Source organism: Dipodomys spectabilis, unplaced genomic scaffold (genome assembly GCF_019054845.1).
Source record: "Dipodomys spectabilis isolate Male_0828 unplaced genomic scaffold, ASM1905484v1 ptg000070l, whole genome shotgun sequence".
NCBI classification, from domain to species: domain Eukaryota; kingdom Metazoa; phylum Chordata; class Mammalia; order Rodentia; family Heteromyidae; genus Dipodomys; species Dipodomys spectabilis.
In genome coordinates this window covers 2,098,260-2,120,172 of record NW_024870747.1, presented here as the reverse complement: position 1 = coordinate 2,120,172, position 21,913 = coordinate 2,098,260, and the positions used below count along the sequence as shown (strand labels likewise).

General features: G+C 33.9%; 1 non-coding gene across 1 annotated transcript; it reads left to right on the top strand.

The window, feature by feature from the left end:
- The first annotated feature begins 3,711 nt into the window (after positions 1 to 3,711).
- Positions 3,712 to 3,817, top strand: LOC122109910. The gene has a single exon (XR_006147775.1). It is a non-coding gene; the product is annotated as a U6 spliceosomal RNA (small nuclear RNA).
- The last annotated feature ends 18,096 nt before the right edge of the window (positions 3,818 to 21,913 follow it).

Genomic DNA, 21,913 nt, shown 5'->3' with positions numbered 1-21,913 from the left:
ATGAGTACATTTCTTATTGTTACATCCCCTTTTGTTTTTCCTGTGTTATCCATTCCCTCCCCATCTGCCCAATTCCCCCTCCCCTCCACAAGTTGTAAAATTCGTTTTCTACATAGTGTCTTGTTCATATCATTGTTACAATAGGTCATCCTGAATCTTTGTTTCAGCATTTTGTTGTTTCCCTTCTCCTCCCCACACTAGAAAAATGTATATACAAGATGCAGGGCACCAACATCATATCCAGTGAAAACAGGAGTTATATCATGCGGGAAGAACATGGAGGAGAAACGAAAAAATCACATAGTACATTTTAGATACATTTAAAACAATTTCAATAAAGAATAAAACAAGTTGTGTCCCTATCTTGGGTTTCATTTTTCTTAACATTATCTTATATGGCCATATGTACATGAATAATGTTTTTATAAGTCATTTAAATTTTATATTTTGTATTTACTAAGTTGTCTCTGAAAAGCGTGTTACCTCATGTCCAAAGATGTCTTTGTGCTAGTTCTATGAAGCCTGAAAACATTCATTTTACCTGAAGAGAGTGTCTTTCTTCAATTTTTTTAGCTCCCTTATCGAAGATTAGATGGCTATAGGTTTGTAGGTTCATTTCTGGGTTTTCAATTCTATTCCAGTAGTCCTGAGGTCGGTTCTTGGAGATTCCTCAAAAGACTCCACATAGAGCTCCCCTAAGACCCAGCAATCCCACTTTTGGGCATTTACCCAAATGTTCACAAACAGGCCACATTAGAGGTACCAGCACGACTATGTTTATTGCAGCCTTATTTACCATAGCTAAGGTATGGAACCAACCCAGATGCCCCTCAGTAGATGAATGGATCAAGAAAATGTGGTATATATACACAATGGAATCCTATGCCTCCATCAGAAAGAATGACATTGCCCCATTTGTTAGGAACTGGAAAGACTTGGAAAAATTACATTAATTGAAGTAAGCCACGCCCAAAGAAACATAGGTCCCATGGTTTTCCTTATTTACAATAACTAGTATATGTCTGAGTCAAACAAAAAAGATCAGATAAGTTGATGTTAGGGAAATGAACCCTAAGATATGTATTCGAATGTTTTTTTGTTCTTTCATGTGACTTTTTCTAACACATTTATAAGATGATTTCCTTGTTGCTTTTTATGTCCCTTCCCCACGGGATAACAATAACCCCTGATTTCACTGTATTTGATGTCGGTATAATTTCTGGAGGGGAATGGAAAAAAAACGAATCATTTAAATAAGGATACAGGTGGACTCATTGCAACAATGAGATGTAGAAGTCGTTATTTCATAAACGAACTTTACAACTTTGTTGTTGGGGGGAGGAGGATTGGATGGAGGGGGGAGGGGAGGATGGGAAGGGGAAACCAAGGAGTAGGCTACATTGCTTGATAAAAAAATGTACTCATTCCAGATCTTAGATATAAATAATGCTGCAATAAACTTAGTTGTGCTCGTAGCTTTAGTGTGGTCTAGTTTGTAAACATTTGGGTAAATGCCCAAAAGTGGGACTGCACATCCCCTCCAGCATCTGTTGTTATTAGAGTTCTTGATTATACCCATTCTAACTGGGGTGAGGTGATATCTCAATGTTGTTTTGATTTGCATTTCTTTTATGTCTAGGGATGGGAAGGGGAAACCAAGGAGTAGGCTACAATGCTTGATAAAAACTGTACTCATTATCTTGCACATGTAATTGTAACCACTCTGTTCAGTATTTTCACTGTAAAAAATATATATTCATTGTTAGAAAAAAAAGAATCCACGCTTGAAGAAACTGTCCCTGACTTTTTTCGAGTGTATTCTTTATTCATATAAAAATTGTCTGAAAACTTCTTCTTGAAAGTATTTCAAAAGGAAACAATGTGCCATTTGAAGGCCAGCATAGAACAAAAGGAAATAAACATTGTTTTAAAAGTTTTCTTTTGCAAGGAAACAAAGACTTGGAGGTTTTAATTTGTCTTATGCATGGATATTTCACTATTGAGATGATTCTGTTGTTGCAGGAGTCACTTATTAATTCATTTAGTCTTGTCCTGAATTCTCCAGCGCAATTAGTATTCCAAAAAAGCAGGATTCAGTGAGTATGATCAGCAAAAGGAGTCTGTTCTCAAACCAGTGCTTTATGGATGGTCCCAAAGAAATATGTGCATTTTTTTCTTGTTTGTTTGTTTAGTTTGTCCTTGTTCTGGAGCTTGAACTCAGAGGCTGGACCATGTCCCTGAAGAAATGTCTTCCCTGGCCAACTTCCCCCAAAGCTAGGACTCTACTACTTGAGCCAAACTCCATTTCTGGCGTTTTTGGTGTTTGGTTACAGATAAGAATGTGACAGACTTTCCTGCCTAGGTTGGCTTTGAACTGAGATAGTAAGAAAGCCAAGTGACATCAACTGTATCAAGATTTCTGTTTTGAACCAAGAAATACTAGACAAAGTTTATTATAAACTAATATTTGACAATTTTTAAAAGAAAAGAATATGTCTAACAAAGAATCCATAACTTAAATAACTCCACAAATGTAGGTGCACTGAATCATTTTTGACGCATTTTTTCATCTGTTTGGGAAGATAACTATTGACTTCATAGATTCTTTTTGGGGAAACTTAGTCATATTTGCCTGTTGTCACTGGCTTTGTACACATGCATGCTGTACATACTTCTAAGGGCCCTAAATAAAGGAAGTCTTGAAATTCTCAACAATATTTAAATAAGATGCTCCAGCCTAGGGTTAAGATTTTAGGTGTGGACATTTATCAACACTCCTGATTCAGACTCTACTTGATATAATTTTTCATCAATATTTTGTTTTTAGTTTTGCTCTTTGTAAATTCACATGCACCTATGAAAAATTGTGTGGCCATCCCAATAATATTCTCAAAGTACCTCTTAATCATGACTCACAAAAAGTTGTATTATATTACAACAAGGAAAAATGCTATAAATAAAGAAAACAATAATTAAATATTAATGATTACTAAAATAAAAAACAAAACCATTACCAGGGTTTTCAGTATTTGAAGTGTACATAGTAGAGTTTACTATTTTCTCATATTCTTGTACATTTAAAACTGGATAAAGCTATAAGTAGCCTTTAAATTTACTCACTAAGATTACTATTTATAGTTCATCTCATCATTTGTATGTGGATTATATCATTATTTGTTCATCACTAACATATAACGTAAAGGAGCCCTAAAGATTTAACAGAAACTGTGTACTTAAAATCTTAACTCTTCACTCTTCTTCTTTACACAGTCTTTACAACTTCTCATTAGTAAAGTTTCTATAAAATCTGAAATATTCATATTTACTAGTACATGCTACTAGAAATATTATATACTTTATCAAAAATTTTTATGACCTGCCAAACAGTCTTAATTTTGCCATATATAAGCAAATCCCAAAATTAAACATATTTAAAACATTAAAACTTTTAACAAACCTTAACATTTGCTGCAATGATCATTATGACAAGTGCCTTTTGTAGAATAATTGAATTCCTCCTCCTACAAATCTCATGAACAACAAATATCTGGAATTATTTTGTTTTTGATATGTCAATCTTGACTTTATTCTTAAATGTGTGCTTATGTAAGAAACACATGGTTCTAAAATTTCACAATTCTTTTGAACTTATTTTTGTTGAATTGTCTAGTTTAAGAAAATCAATTACTCTTTATATATAAAAAATGTTTTGTGCTCAATTTGGCTGCACATACACTAAAATTGGAACATACAGAGAAAATTAACATGGTCCCTGCACAAGGATGATACACAAATTAGTGAATCATTCCATATTTTTACAACAACAGATGCTGGAAGGGATATGGCCAGAAGGGAAGCCTACTGCATTCTTGGTGGGAGTGTAAACTTGTTCATCCACTTTGGAAAGCAGTTTGGAGGTTCCTCAAAAGCCTCCACATAGAGCTCCCTATTATACAGCAATCCCACTTTTGGGCATTCTCCCAAATGATCACAAACCAGTCCATACTAAAACTACCAACACAACAATGTTTATTGTAGCATTATTTTCCATAGCTAAGATATGGAACCAACCCTGATGCTGCCAGGTAGAAGAATGGATCAAGAAAATGTTCTCTCTCTCTCTCTCTCTCTCTCTCTCTCTCTCTCTCTCTCTGTGTGTGTGTGTGTGTGTGTGTGTGTGAATGTACACTTACACAACCACTTTGGAAAGCAGTCTGGTGAGTCCTCAGAAAGATAAATATTGACCTTCCTTATGGCCCACTCATACCACTTCTAGGTATCTATCCTGAACAACAGGTACCAATATTCAAGGACAAATGCACTTCCATGTTTATTGCAGCACTGTTCACAATAGCCAGGATATGAAAACAACCCATATGTCCCACCAGAGATGAATGGATCAAAAAACTGTGGTAACTATACACAACGGAATATTTTCCAGCCATTAGAAAGGACAAAATAATGGCATTAGTAGGGAAATCAATCAAGCTACAGGAAATCATGTTGAGTGAGTTAAGCCAAAAGCAAAGAGACAAATGGCACATGGTCTCCGTGATAAGCAGATGTTAAATCCAAAATGTAAGGTGATATGCCAAAATTAACAACACTTAAGAAACCAAGAACTTCCACTCATCTTGTCGAATCACTACTAAATAACCCCATTCTGCCCGTCATATGTGCACACTGAAGGAAAACCAGGAGGATGACACAGAACTAGAAGGAATCAGGGAAAAACATACAACAGTGGGATCCATCAGCTGCACTGGACATTGACCAAAATGAACTAAGCAACTCAATGTCACTGGAGGGAGGGAGGGAACAAGTGGGAAAGAGGGAACAGCTGACGCTATGCAATACAAAAGAAATATACATATTTCAAAACAAAAAATTTACATATGGAAGAAATAACTCTATTGCAAAGCTCATAGAATTGATAAATGTTGTAGACCATAATAGACAATTTGCTCCATCGAAGTTAGAATGTGTTTGTGACTTAAACTAAGCATCACTATCCCACAATATTGTGAAATTTGGGAAATTTGTAACCACTTAATCACAATAAAAAACATTTGAAAAAATGATGAAGGTGGAAAAATAAGTTGCTCTAAAAAACAAAAAAGGAAAATGTTCTGTGTGTATTTGTGTGTACACACTCACGCACACAGATATACTATATATATATATATATATATATATATATTAATTCTATGCCTCCATCAGAAAGAATGACATCGCTCAATTTGTTAGGAAATGGAAAGACTTGGAAAAAAATTATACTAACTGATGTAAGCCAAGTCCAAAGAAACATAGGTCCCATGGTATCCCTTATTTGCAATAACTAGTATATGTCTGGGATAAGCAGAAAAGTTGAAAGCCTATGTGTACATGACTAGATAAGTTGATGTTAAGCTAAATAACCCCCAAGATAGAGACACAAGTGTTTTTTTTCTTTCTTGCTGTTGTTTCTCACATATTTATAATGTACGACATGATTGTTTTTCCTTTTTATACATTCCTCCCCAACAGTATAACCCTGTTTTCACTTTATTTGATGTTGGTGCACCTGCATCTTGAATGTACACTTCTCTAATTTGGGGAGGGAAAGGAAAAAAACAATATGCTTAAATAGGAATTCAGTTTGACCCATTGTATAACAATAGATGCACAAGACATTATTTTGAAAAACGAACTTTACAATTTAGGCTAGGGACATTTGGTGGGGCTTTGGGGTATGAGGAGTGTACTTGTGGAGGTGTAAGGGAAGGAATGGTGGGGGTAAAACAAAGGAGGAGGTAACAATGCTTGATAGGAAATGTATTTATTACTTTGCTCATATAACTATAACCCCTCTGTACAGTATTTTTACAACAAAAATGTATAAAAATGTTTTGAGATGGAATAGTTTATGACGCCCATTTTACCCATATAATATCATTAACAAAGAAATTAATGCAAAACACTGATATGAAGATATTTTGAAAAAGTGAGTGTGTGTGCATTCCTGCGTGTTGGCATGCTCTGAGTTTGAAATCAGGGCTTCAACGTCTCGCTACGTCTTTCTCTCTAGATTGGTGAGTTATTATATGAGCTACATCTCCATTCCTGGCCCTTTTCTATTTCGTTAAAATTTTGAAAAATAATCTCATGAATTTATTTTGTCCTGTTGGCTTCCCAATATTATCCACAGATCTCAGGCTCCTTAGTAGGTATCCCGAGTAGTTAGGATTACAGGTGTGACAAACCACTACCAGGCTTTCAGAATAATTTTAAAAGGAGAAGAAAATTTACTTCACAGAGGCCTGTTTTATCATCTCCTAGTCTTAAAGCATTTTGGAGTGATTATATGTGAAATTTTTCATTCTTGAATTATTAAAATACAGTAAGTGATGACATTTAAAAGATTTAGTACTTTTTAAAAATGATACTGGAACTATGGGACAGAAGAAATTTGCCTCTCTTTGGACCATATTTTATAAGCTCAGCTCTGTGCATGATAACACAATGTCACCAACACAGTCTGTGTTGAAGACAAAATGTAACAGAAAACAATTACCATGGGCAATAATTGCTATGCTATTATTTCTTGGACAGTATGAATATTGAATTGAGAGCATCAGTGAATGGAGAGAATTTATCTACCTTTTGTGTATTGCTGGAAGACTTTTGGAAAATTTGACTCATTTCCTTCCTCACTGTGTGTCTTGGGCCATGCACTTAGTGCCTTTAATTACAATTTTTCCCAACACTAAAATGGTAATAACATTAGCATTATAGCAAATGTTATCTTAAGAATTAAGTGTCCTTAGAATGATGAACTCTTTTCTCATTCTTGTAGAGGCATTATCAGATGAGAGGAACTGTATTTTTTTGTTTGCTTACATCCATTTATTCTTGAGTTTGAAATCTGAACTTCTTAAGACTGAAAGAAAACAAAATTAGACACGCAGGCTTTGGAAAGAGCAATCAATGTAAAATAAATAAAATACATATAGATATGTAAAAGGTCTAACTAAATTGTTATATAGTCTCAAGCATAAACAGAAAATGATTTAAGCAATATCATGTTATTGAAAATTGAAAAATGCTAGGAGTTGCTTAATTTTTTCCTTTTTACTACCTTGAATTAATTATTTTTGTATAGAGAGATTAAAGATGAGATTAACAAGAAAGTTGATTAAAAATGGACAAAAGTTCGAATAGACATGTTTTCTATAAACCCCTCTATATCACCAGTGGGTTTACACAGTTGTGTTTAATACAACTTCTGTGCTGGCTTAATGCTGTGAGAAGAAGTCATTAGAGAAATGTAATTCAAAATTACTATGATACTACTTTATAACTATTATAACTCTTATCAAAAAAAAATCAAAGGAACCAGGTGTGGTGGTAAAAGTTTGTAATTCCAAGCATTTAGGAGGTTGGATTTTGGTCTTAAGCCGGTCTAGGGTACTGAAGATAGTAAAAACTTGCCCTTTATTCCCTTTTGAATAAAAGGTAATCGTGTTGGTGAGAGTGTGAAGAAAAAGAAATTTTCTACTCTTGGACAAAATCCAGGTTAGTATTCTCCTTGTAGAAAGTAGTATGCAGTTTTCTAAAGAAATCATACTTGAAATATCATCTGACCCACCAATCATGTGATTATTTCTCTCTGGGTAACTCGTAAATATATCTGTAGTTCATTGTTATTCACATTATTCACAACAACAGCCAAGATGTAAATCGAAGTTCAGTGTTCAACGACACTAATAAAGCAACTGTGTTACATGCACAAATATCTTTTTCTGTTTCATCCTTAAAATAACAAGAGACTGCTCCCATTAGCCACAACTTGCAATGACCTGTAAGATGTATTCGAAATGAAGAAAAATGTTATGTTCTGATCTTTGTAAACACACACACACACACACACACACACACACACACACACACACACACACAAACCATCCTCAAATATAGACAGAATTTTTTTTTAAAGTAAAGCATTTAGTTCTGGCATTTAGTTCACAATGCATAAGATACTAGATATACATTATGACCAGGTATAGAGTTGTAATATACAACATGAGGATACAGGGGACAACATTGGTCTTACATAGGAATGAAGCTAATTAAGTAGGAGTTGTTCTTCCTAGTAGTGGTTACTCTTTTAGTTGTTCTTCCTTCAATAATGGATAAGATGAATGTAATTCTTTAAGTATACCTGCCTATTTGCAGAAATAATAACAAAAAATATAGCAATAATGTTGCACGCTCAACATAGAACAAAATGTCAAATTAAAATACATGAGATTATCATTCATGTAAACTAATTATTACAAATAAAGGAAACCGTGGGACCTATGTGTCTTTAAATCTGGCTTACTTCACTAATATGATTTTTTCCAAGATCTTCCATTTCCTTACAAATGAGGTGGTCACATTCTTTGTGATTGAAGCATAGTTTTCCATGTGTGTTTATCTGTGTGTGTGTGTGTGTGTGTGTGTGTGTGTGTGTGTGTGTGTGTGTGTGTGAGTGTGTGTGTCATTTTTGGTAAATATTATTGTGATACACAGTAGTAGCTTTACTGTGGCCTTGTTTGTGATCACCTGGTTATATGCCCAGAAGTGTGATTACTGGGTAATAGAGGAGCATTATTGTGTACATCAAGGATAATCTTAGTAGATGAGCAAAATAGTTCAATAGCTATGTACATATGATTGTATAAGGTGATTCTAAGTGAAATGAACTCCAAGACATGTTCTTTGTTGTTGTTGTTCTTAATGTACTGTGATTTCTTTTTATGCTTTTGTGTTTTCCCCACCTATGGTTTATCCCCTGTAGTCACTGCATTTGATTTTTATACCCTGGGTATTTTAAATATGTTGATCTGAACTAGGGAAGGGAAAGAAAAAAAAAAGAAAATGGTGAGACAAAGGACAAAGGGGGAACCTATGCAACAGTGGTAATCACAAGTCAGTATGTTGTAAATAATCTTGGGGGGGGCATTGGGAGTGAAGAGAGAGAAAAATAGGGGAAAGGTTAACAAGTTAGAAAAGAAATAAATTAATTACCTTACTTATGTAACTATATCCCTTGACAATAAAATTTAAATAAAAAATAAAATAAAATATATGAGAGCAGCAATACAGGAGATGGGAGTGGGGGAAATACTGTAGTATTGTAGAGTAGAACAGCTGTGGAGAACAGCAATTTGACTTTAATGTAGGAAGTAATAAACTAGCATACAGATTTTCAGCCTCATGTCAGTCATTAAAAAGGGAAAACAAAATGCACAATCAGCAAACCAATTGAGATAAAATAGAAAACTAAACAATTAAGATGAAGAGATGACTTGGACCAAGAATAACAAATGACACAATTAGGAAACAAATAACAAGCTGCTGGGCTGGGAAGGTGGCTCAGTGCTAGAATGCTTGCCTTGTATGCCTGAGGCCCTGGGTTCGATTCCTCAGCACCACATAAGCAAAAAAAAAAAAGCTGGAAGTGGTGCTGGGTCTCAAGTTGTAGAGCGCTAGCCTTGAGCTGAAATGCTGAGGTATAGCGCCCAGGCCCAGAGTTCAGGCCCCACGATAACAAGCTGTTAAGTTTAAAAATGATCACCCTTAATTCTATTGACTTGTTTACATCACAATTTGTTAGAAGTATAATTCAAATCACAGTTTAATAGTATATCATTTTAATAATAGTTTACTTATTATTGATTTCTAAACATTGAATATTTAATATATAATTTTAATTTCATCAGCTATAGAAAAGAAGAAAGTGAAAATAATTTTAATAATATATTTAATGAATTGTAAAATTGAGAAGCATTAGAATTTAAACAAATAACAAATCATTGCTTCATTTCTGTGAGTTAATGTAATAATTCAAAGTGTATTCTACACTTAGCAATCATCTTAACATCAAATAATAAATTGTTACACATGACCCTTGGTATTATTTGGAAGGGTTCAGCACTGTGGCAAAATTCACACCACATAGTACACGAGGGTATGATCCCTCTCATATAGCTTGAATTGTGGAAATTTGATTTCTACATGCATGTTAAATTCTTGTCTAGGTGACATTTATAAAATTATTTACAATTATATACACGAGGACTATTTCAGATGATAATTAAAAGTGATATTCATTAATTAAATTTTTATTATTTCATACCAAATAAATATTTACAGAGAGACTGAATTTTTCTGTAGATGATGGTTTATGTGTGCCAGATTATACGTATTAAAGCTTATTTTATATTCCTGACATTGTTTCTAGAGTTGAATTTATTTGTCCATTACGGGTTAAGTGTATTATATTGGATATATGAAAGTAAACTGAATGTTTATTCCATTAATCCTTTGTCTAATCCCAATATAAATTATCCATGTGTTTGAAGTAATGAAAATAACAACAGATAAAAGCAAGATAAATCAGTCTGTAGTAGAAAAGTATTTACCCCATATTTACAGAATATTCTTGGGAATATGTGCTCCAGGCAGGCCACAACTGAAGAATACTATGGTTTGAACTATCATAAGAGACAGAAGGAAGGGGAACCTTCCTTCCAAAAGTCTGATCCCAGGAATGTGATCTGCTTTATGGTGCCTACTTAGAAATGAATATTTTTCACAGTCAACTTTGAAAAGCCATCTTGATAGACGACTTCTGTAAGTGGTTACAAAGCATTATTGATGGCTTTGCAAGGATGCCTGATTGCCTCATTTTGAGACAATTAAGAGGAATTTAGTCAGTTGTTCTCTGTATCCTAAGGAGTATAACTCATTGACTCTAGGCCAGGGGATCACAGGGGCCCAGAGAAACTACTACCTTGAATAGTAATCCTAGATATCTAAAACAAAACACACACACACACACACACACACACACACACACACACACTCCAGTAAGCACAGCCAGGCAGGGTTGCTATCACAGCCTACAAGAAGTCAGGCAAAAAACAGAAGCTGAGAATCATTTAGCTGATAACTAATATCTTTTTTATGAGTCATACTCAAATGAGACTCCAGAGAGAGGATCAGAAAGACTGATCAGACTAAAATTGGTCACACAAAGATTGGAAAGTAGAATTCCTTGTAGTACAAATAAATCATAGAAAGCTTGTGCATGTAAGAACATGACAGAAGACCAAATTCCAGAAATGCACATTTTCTTAGAAGTCAGCTTAATCAATTTTCAGTGCAAATCTTTGAATTCTTAAATATTTGACCCCATGTGGGAGAAGGTTGAAAAAAAAGAAAATTTCATCACTCTATTAGGAAGTCCAATATCACATTAGGGAATAATCAAGCACAGATTTGTAATAAAAAGAGAAAACAATTATTCCAAGTGAGGGTTTCATTTCTTCTGATGTAAAAGTTCTTAAATTAGGTGCTAACAATCACCATACAATTGATCCAGTCCCCCAGCTGAGTTGATATTGACTGCAGTATTCCCACATGAAAGAAAAGAGAAAATTTACAAATGTCTGATGAAATGAGGTGAAGGTGAAGTGTTCTAATAGTAATATCTGAGGTTTAGACACAGGTGAAGAGGTGGATTTTCATTTCTAAAACTCCCCCATTTTTACCTGGTGCCAGTAGCCCACAGCTGTAATCCTAGCTACTCAGGAAGCTGAGATCTGAGGACTACAGTTCAAAACCAGCCTGGGCAGGATAGACCCTGAGACTCTTATTTCCATTTAACCATCAGAAAACCAGAAGTGGCACTGTCACTCAAGTGGTAGAGCACTCACCTTGAGTTGAAGAGTTCAGGGACAGTGTCCAAGTCCAGACTTCAAGCCCCTCGAACAACAACAACAACAAAATCTCCCTTTCATGGACTACCTACATCTCTTCCTAACATTCAACAAAGGAGCCATTTTATCACCCACTAACTTTTAAGTCCTAATCTAGCTACTGCAAATAGATTGATTTGGTGTCTTATATAAAACGGTTCATATTTACGGAAACAAATACTAGCAGTGGTAACATTTTTCCAGTCCTTGAACTCTGGGCCTGAGCCCTGAATACGATTATGCTGGTAGTTTTCATGTGAGCTTGTTTGTTATTTATTGGATTACTGCCCATGAGGGGAATTACTGAGTCTTAAGGGAGATCTATATTTACTCTTTTCAGGAAACTCCGTACTGCCTTCCACAGTGGTTGAACATGTTTAATTTCCCACCAACAGTGTAATAGAGTTCCCAATTGGCTACATCCATGCCAGAATTTGCTATAGTTAATTTTCTTAGTAATGGCCTTTCTAATGGACGAGGTAGAATCTGTCTTGTTTACTTATAGATTTGTAAGCATCTTCTAGCTATCATAAATGAATGAATCCATGAAACCTATATTGCTCTGAGTCTGCATTCCTTTGTCTTTTCTCTTAATATAATTTTCCAAATTCTCTTAATATAATTTTCATTTTCCTTACTACTGATGAAAAGTCATCTTTCTGATGGGTGAATATAATTCCATTGTGTGTGTGTGTGTGTGTGTGTGTGTGTGAGCGTTTGTGTTGGTAAGATGACTATAGGCCCATGTATTCATTTCTAAGCATTCTGTTTCATCTGTAATTTTGTAATTCCATATTATAGTTGAATTGCTTCTCTTCTACTTTGAAGAATATTGTTGGGATTTTGATGAGTATTGCATTGCCAATTGTTTAGAGGAAGTATTGCAGTTTTCAAAATGTTAATTCTTCCAACCAGGAACATTGAAATACTTTCTATTTCTTTGAATCTCCTTCAATTTCCCTGTTTATATTTTTAAAGTTTTCACATATAGGGCCTTCATAATTTTAGTTAAATTAATTAATTCCTAGTTTTGTTGTTGTTGTATTGTTTTGTTTAGATTTGATTTGATTTTGAGGCTAGTATATGAGGCTGTTTTTTTGGATTTCAGCGAGGATCATACCCATTGTTGGTAACAGAAAAACTACTGATTCTTGTGGTTTTTATACCCTGCTACATTGCTGAAAGTTAGCATCACCTTTACTAACTAGAGGGAGGAATCCACAGGGTCCTTTAAATACAGGATCATTTCAATTGTAAAATGGGATAGTTTTACTCCTTCCCTATTTGGCTCTGCTTTATGTTTTTCTCTTGTCTATTGCTCTTGCAAGAAAGTCCACTACCATATTGAAGAGTAGTAGAGAGTGGACATCCTTTTCTCATTCCTCATGTTAATGTCTTCATGCTTCCACCCTTAGGTAAATGCTAATTATCTGTGTCTTATACATACTCAGTTTAATATTGAGGAATGTTCCATGCATTCCTAGGTTCCCAGACCTTTTAATCATAAAGGGGTATTGGAGCTTGTTTAAAGCTATTTCTACATCCCTATTGACGATCATGTGTTTCTTGTCCCTGCTTTTGCGGATGGTTTGTATTATGTTTATTGACAAGAATATTGACTCAAATCGTATCCAAGATGATTCCTATTTGATCATAACATATGATTTTTTTGTTAGTTGCTGAAATTGGTTAGTGAGAATTTTATTAAGAAGTTCTGCATTAATGCTTATCAAAGAGTTTGGTTCATAGTTCTCTTTCTTTTGTGAGTCCCTATGTGATTTGGGGAGGAGTCTAATTCTAGCTTCATAGAATGCGTTTGATAATGTTTCTCTCATAGATACTAAATGGATGTATCTTGGTTTTTGATACAACTATCTAATCTATGTCTTCTATTTGGAAATTTATGTCCATTGATATTGAGAGTTAAGACAGAAATATCTGATAAGTCCTGCTATGTTATACACCTGTTGTTAGGAGCTGTCCCTCATCTACTCTTAATATATTTACCTTGTTCTCTGGAAGGGAACATTTTATATGACCAGTTCCTCTTCTTCTTGATCTTCTCTATGTAGGATATATTAGATCATATTCTATTCTGATAATTTGGTGGACATATTTTGTTTCAAGTTTTCTTTGTCATGAAATATGTTTATATATCCTTTAAATGTAAAGGAGAGTTTGCTTGGGAATGTATTCATAGTTGGTAGTTGTTTACCTTTAATGTTTGTCATATATAATGCCAGGCTCTCCTTTTTACCATATCAGTTAAGAAATCTATATTTATTCTGACTGTATATCCTTTATAAATAATCAATCTTTTCTCTATGGCATCTTTAAGAATCCTTTCCTTGATCTTTAATAATCCTCTAATGGATTATGATGTGGTGGTGGATTGTTCAGTTCTAGAATTCTGATTGGTTTCTAAAGGCTTCTCTTCTTTGAATGAGCCTATCTCGCTGGATTTTTGGCCTGTTCTCTGCTAGAATTTTGTAATATGCTTCCCATCCATTTAGTATCTTGCTCTTCTCCTTCTTGATACCTATCTCCCCGAAATTTGATCTTCTAACTGAGTCTTGAAGTTCTGGCAAGATCATTTCTTATTTCTTGGATTTGTTCTAAATGATTATTTCCTCTTTCCTATTAGATCTATTCTGTCTTTGACCCGGAGATTATCTTCTATGTCATCTATTTGCTGTGGAGACTTCTACTTTGTTTTTTTATTTCCCTGTCTTCTAATTGGTCATTTTTTAGGGGTTCTGTCTCTTTGTTAAAGCTTTGTTTTAGGTCTTGTATGGACTTTCTGGACATTTTTTCTTTGGTTGGGGGAGATGTAAGGATTGTTTTCTTAACTGTGTCTTATGTCATATCTTTTAACTAGGCATCCATTTTTTCTTGGACTCCCTTGCCCTCTCAGAATTTATTTATCTTTCGGTTTGAAGTCTCCATGAATTATTTTGCTAATGACTGGTTGGTCTCATCTTGTTCACAAATTTCCTTGTAGAAGTTTTCTATCTTTCCATTAATCACATTTTCCAGCAGTATCTGTAATACATTTTGATAACTATCTTCTACATCCTTGATTGTCTATTCTAATGCCTGGTTATTTACTGTATGAATAATACTACTTTGACATTACTTTTTTTGTATTTTTCTGATTTTTTTCTGTCCATTTGGAGGTTTTCTTTAGGGGATCTATGATATTAATAGGTGACTCTCTATGTTCTTAGTTGATTTGCAGGGTCTTGGTTTGGCTTCCAGTTGTAATGTGTTTTTCTGGAATTGTATTTTTGTCAAGTCCATTAAGTGTAGCAATAGAAATCAGTTGTGGTGAGATGTTGTGATGTTAATATTTGTGGTTCCAGTGACCATTTGGACTGTCCAGTGGTACAGCAAATTGTCTATGTATATGGATGTGGTTTTCTCTGATGTACACTTCTGTTCCTGTTTTTTTTTTTTCCATGTTGCCTTTTATTTCCACACTACACATGTGCTTTTGAATGTGTTGCCCAATGTGTTCCTGGGTGGCACCTTTTCATAGATTTCTCTTTTCTTGTGAAGACAGTATAAAACCTTCTTATGAATTGTATGTCTATAATTATATCTATATTTATAGCTGCATATCTATAATTATAGCTGATTTCATGTGACCCTCTAGCTGTGGAGTACCTGCTACGACTCTAAATCTCTGCTTTATTAGAGATAGCTAGGTTAATTTTCTGTTGTTATTCTGTCATTGTTTTTCCTCTTCCTCAGATTTATTTTTTATATTGTGGATTTTTTCACATAATTTAGGATTTGTGATTGTTGTATCAGGTTATTTTGTTTTCTTGCTTATGCTACTTTGAAATAGTGATTTCAGGCTTTTAAGAAGAAATAGAAATGTATGTTATTAAATTGAGAGAAAGAGAAGACTTTTAAACCTATTTACTACAAGTAAATTAATATTAAGCAAAGCTAATGAAAATAATTACTTATTTACTCTTCAGAGGATGACTATAGTACTCTTGGATATCTCGGAGGATAAGACTATAGACTCATTACAATTGATGATTTACATTGAAATTACTGGCTAAACGTTCTTCAGAAAGGGAAAAGTTCCATAACTTCCATATTAGTATTATAAAATCATAATGGCTGCATGTTGAATTGTTTTCCCTTTGCTATTTTCAATTCCATTATTCATCCATTATGTATCTAGGGCTTTGAATGACCACTTCCTTAAAATACCTATATTGCTTATATTGTGATGTAAATCTCAGTAATATAAATATGAATTTATCTGTGAGTCTCATCTTTAGTTACATTCATATGAAATTTATGCAGTCTCAAGCAAGAAACCTGACTTTTTTACTCTATTCTATGCTTTAATCAATAATCCAGTCTCTTTAGAAATGCGTTCTCAGCTTTTAAATTGCTTCAGTAAACATCATGTGTTTCTAGTATTTTTACTGAAGTAAATATAAAGTTTGGGACATGAGGACAACTCTCCTATTAACCACTTTAAATTAAACCCTTGGGAATTAGTTTATATATAAAAATAAATAAGTGCAATGCAATGTTTATACATGAATAATATAATGGTTAAGTCAATTAGACACAAGAACTACCATGCAATTCTCAATTAACTTAAAGGCATCAAAATATTGTGTTCATGAATATCACTCATTTTTAAAAAATGACTAGTCAATACAAAGTTTACATTCTATTTGAAATTTACAAAATGAAAATTACACTCAGATTTGCTGTCAATATCCTGTTTCCAGGAATACATTTATTTAGCAAACAGGGAAACAAAAAATAAGGGTTTGTCACATAGAATGAAAAATGTAGAAGCAGACTGTCTTTCCTTAAGATGTTAAGTACCTGCAAATCGTGTGATTTATTCAAAGATACTATACACACTCATAAGAGAATTTGTGATCATAAGTGATAGGTAAGCAAAGTAACTGGAAAACTGTATGCTTAAATTGAGCTTTCAATAGAGGATAACAAGTTTTCAATAAATGAGCCTATTATTCTGTATCTCTAACACACATACAGCATTCTACATTTTCCCACATACTCCCATTCTCTTAGCACAGTTCCTGATCGGTATTCTTCTATTTCTTGATCTCAATTCCTTCTAAAACAACAAAGTGGGCATTTTTTTGTCTCCAGATCCAATACATTCTAGTATCTTGGAACAGTAGTATGAATTCACGGAGTTTGACTTGAATGTCAAGTATGAAGATATTGTATTCAAGGTATTCTTAATTGGCCTGAAGCGTACAAAGATACACAGTATACTTAGAACAAGGGACTTAATCTCAGGGAAACATACAAATCCAGGCAAGATCCTGAAGCAAAGAAAAGCAAGGGAGCACAAACATCAGTCAACTATAATTACAAAGGAATGGAACTGATCTCTGATGTGTCTGGGTGGCAACTCTATGTGTTTGTGTGTGTGTGTGTGTGTGTGTGTGTGTGTGTGTGTGTGTGTGTGTGTGTGTGTGTGAGTAGAGAGAGAGAAAAACAGACAGAGAATTTAGTGTGGCTTCCATATTTACAGTCCATAGAGCATTACTTGTTAGGGAAGATGTGCTCATATCATAGCTGTGATACTACTGTCATCACTTTACTGCAAAAAAAACACTTGCTTAATCTCTAATTAAATAGGGAAAATAAACTAACCTCTTACACGATTGTTTTGACAATTAATTAGTATATTAAAGGCCAAAGGGAGGAATTGGAGATCAATATAATCTTTTTTTCCTCTCTTCTAAATATTACACTGCAATAGATGTGATTTCAGGAGTCTCCTGCCATGTACTTCCAGTTGAATTACTAATATGCTTAATAAGTAATATGAAACATGTGATAGAGAAATAGATCAGCCAACAAGCACAAAGAATTTGTGATAAATTGAGCTTCCAGCATGGTTGCCACAACTTTTAGGAATGTAATTCCTTCATATGAACTTCAAATTTTGTGGCTTTCCCTGTGTGATTAAATGGCAAGAAAGTACTGTAGAAACAAGACTTCTTGTTCAGCCAAGTAGAAAGTGCTCATGTTCCCATCCTCACGTTGCAAATTTCCATTCCATATAGACTTTCTGTTAGAGTGCTTTCATTTAACATACTTCAGCAACTCATCCTTCCCTGTGGGAGACAAGAAAAAAGATAATTTTGTTTGTATATTAAATTATGTAAATTAGTATGTACAGGCATGATTTGTATAATTACAGAAGTTTGTAATAAATATAAGGAGGGATCATTTCACAATAAAAATATAATTAAAATCACATAATAAGACCAGAAGTCACAGAATTTTGTGCATGAAAACATGCATTAGATTAGTTGCAGAATTTCTATTTTGAGATAAACATTATATTGAAGTATAATGCACTTTACCTAAGGATTGAAACATTTTATTGAAAAATATATTTCCTGAAGATATTTTTGCTTCATAATTTTAGGAATACCGTTGGACCCATTGTAATAATGAGATGTACAAGACGTTATGTCGAAAGACGAACTTTACAACTTTGGCTGGTGAGGGTGTGGAGATGGGTAAGGATGGGAAGGGGAAACAAAGGAAGAGGAAACTGCTTGATAAGAAATGTACTCATTACTTTGCCCATATAATTGTAATCCCTCTGTACGATATTTTCACAATAAAAAAATTAAGAAGAAAATGATCCCAAAGTAATCATTTTTGTATTATTTTCTTATTTCCATGTGATTTACCTCCAATTTAGAAATCTAGTTATATAATTTAATTTAATTTTACCAAAAATATTATTGAGTATAAGATTCTTATACTCTCTACATTCTTCACACTGAGATCATCAAATATGGTGAGTTTGAAATGATTAGTCTCTGTTTGACCCATGTGAATATTATTTACAATGTAAGTGAAATGTTTAAAAAGTAGTATTTATTTTAGTTGCTCTGAAGAGACAATAACTGATAAAAATCAAAGGCTAAAGATGATTAGATTTAAAATTTAGAATTCAGGAAATATTTTTGACCACACTGGTTACTGGACCCTTCACAAAAACCTCATGAGATAATTTATATTGATGAAGCAAACATCCCACACTGGTTACTGGAGCTTTCACAAAAACCTCATGAGACAATTTATATTGATGAAGGAAAAATCCCAGAGTTTAGACATTTACGAATAGAAAAATCATGTCATTCTGAATATGTAGAGCTACATAACAAACATAGAAAATTTAGCTTTTAAATATCTGAATATACTAATACATTTAATTGCAGGGTAAGTACTTGTTCTGAAAGGAGTTAAAATTGCATTTATTTTGAAAAGTAAACCTAAGTATTCATTTGAATGAAAGACAATGTTTAAAATATCACTCATCCAAGACACAAGATGTACAGTTCATTGTTTTTTATGCCTATTATGTTCTCTAAACTTACTACAAATATTAGATTAGTAAACCTAAATCATTGCTTTGTAGGGAAATAGAAAGATTCTTAAAACTCATGACCATAACTTTTTCTCAAACAATTACTAGGTAACTGTTTTATATTTTTTGTCAGGGAATCTTATTTTTATTCATTAAGTTAAATAATTGGCCAATAACAATATAAATTATGCATGAACAAAGTTTAGAACAAGTATTTCTTTCACAAAACATATCATAGTTCTCTTCACGAACACTGGAAGGCAGTGTGTTATTTATTTATTTATTTTTAGTTATTTTATTAATGGTTATTAATTTTCAGAAGTGGCAGTTTCGTTATTCTCTTTCCATAATATATTTAAAACATTTGATTATACTCACTCTATTTCCTTTTTGTTACTCCTTCCTCCAAAGATCTTGTTTTTTACATAAAATTATATCTTTATATATGCACATATAAACTCTTTTGGAAGATTTAAGCTAAACTGCAACTTAATTTTGAACTAGGCCCTGAAAGGAGACTCGAACTAGTACAGCTTCTTTACAGACTTTGTTTTTGTTTTAGGGATTTTAGGAAAAAAACCAAAAACCTCTAAACAAGGTTAACTGGACCTTGGCTCCAACCAGCCCAGTTCTTAGAATGAGAAGAATGCCCCTAGGTTCCCCTCCCCTTAACAACTTAACCCACCTTCATTGTTCTGTTAAGGATTGACCTTTTAAACAGAGAGCCAGTAATCAGGCTCATGCTGGCAACATCCTGAGTTTACCATAAACTCCACCTTTTTCACATGCTTATGTTAAACTCCACTAAACTCCTTGTATATGCTTACCTTAAGCTCCACTTTACCATTGAATTTGTGAGTCATTTAAACCAAAAGTGATAGGCTGGTTTAAACAGCCATTATGTGACAAAGTGTAACCTCATTGGCCACCTGTGTGTGGTCTGGTATGACTGTGCAATCTTTTGGGTGTGTGACAATCTCATTGGTTGCCTACATGACCAGGCTGTGATTTTTGCCTTTAAAAACCTAAGTACGTGGGCTGCTGGGGGTCGCAGTATCAGCTCCTGAGCCTGTGCTGCAGCCCTGGCCGGTCAGTGTAGGAACCTTCTCAATAAAGTTGCTTCTTTAATAACAACTTTGTTGTGGTGGGCTCTGTCACTCCGGAGGACTAGGTGGGCTTGCCTGCCTGATAGGGGGTCTTCCTACTACAAATTTAAGATGTACAGAGGATTAACAGGATGAACAAAAATGAGTATTTTTTTGTTAACTTCTAATTGAACTATCATTATTATTATGGTTAGGGTTAGGATACCAGACAGAATTAGAATTAGGGTTAGAGAAATAGCAAATTTAGGTTCAACTCAGGATGACCTATTGCAACAATAATACTCACAGCACACTGTACTGAAAATGAACTTTACACCATAGAGAGAGAAGAGTGATGGAGATGAGAGAGGGAAGGGATAGTTGGACAACAACAAAGAAGGGAGTAACAATGGTCAACAAGAAATGTACTCATTACCTTAAGCATTTAACTGTAATCCCCCTGTCAGCCTCATTACCTACTCAGGAAGCTGATTTCTGAGGACCGCAGTTCAAAGCCAGCCCAGGCAGGAAAGTCTGTGAGAATTTTATCTCCAATTAACTACCAGTGAACCAGAAAGTGGTGCTGTGGCTCAAGTGGTACAAGGGCACACCTTGAGCTAAAGAACTCAGGGATTGTGCTCAGGCCCAGAGTTCAAGCCCCACGACCGACAAAAAGAAAAAAAAGAAAAAGAAATGTGTTAAATGTTAAGTAAAACTGAACTTTTTTAGATTTTAGGAATTCAGAAAAATCTGTGATAATGGAAGTACAGTGTATTTCATAATATCAGGATTTGAGATCAATGGGTATAATGATTCCTCTTATGGAAAAAGATAGGTTCAGAGATAAGAGTGAGAAAATCTGTAGGGCTTAGGAAAACCTGCAATTTATTTCGAGAATTACAGTGGAATTTCAGGATTGCAAAAAATGAGCATTTTTCATAAATTTTAGAATTGGGATACCTTTAGAGTTAAGGTTATGGTTAGGATTCCAGCCATGGTTAGTGTTAGGTTGAAAGAGAAAAAAAATAAGCGTCAAATTGAAGGTAAATTTTAACATAAGCCTGGCAAGAATTAGAATGAATGTGAACTAGAGTATTGCTATTAATATTAGAATCAACTTGCAATTAGGCTTATATTTATTCTCAATATTCCAGTTAAGATTAAGTTTAGGGTTAGAAAATGACTAAGATATTGGAAAAAAATTGAAAGTTATGTTTGGAAGGCTTATTTGAATCAAGTTAGGATGAATGAAAACTAGTGTAATACTAACTAGTTAGTGTTAGTATTGATATATAATTTGGATTAAAATCAGGGTCAGTATTTTGTTCTGATTATGATTAGCGTTATGAATAGGAAAGTTTTACTATAAAATTGTGATTTCATTAACAAGTAGAAGCAAAAATGTGAGCCTTAATAGTAACTAGAGCATTATCATTATATTTATTTCTCAGTGATCATTCTTGTAATGATTGATGAGAGTTTTACATCCAGTTTTAGGTTGAGAGTTAGCGTTAAGTAAAGGACTAGGTGATATGTAAATCTGAAATTGTTTTAGGATACAGTGGTGCAGGAAAAGGTAGGATTAATGGAAACTGCAGTATTTTTCCTGGTAAGAGAATTTGAGGACAAGTAAT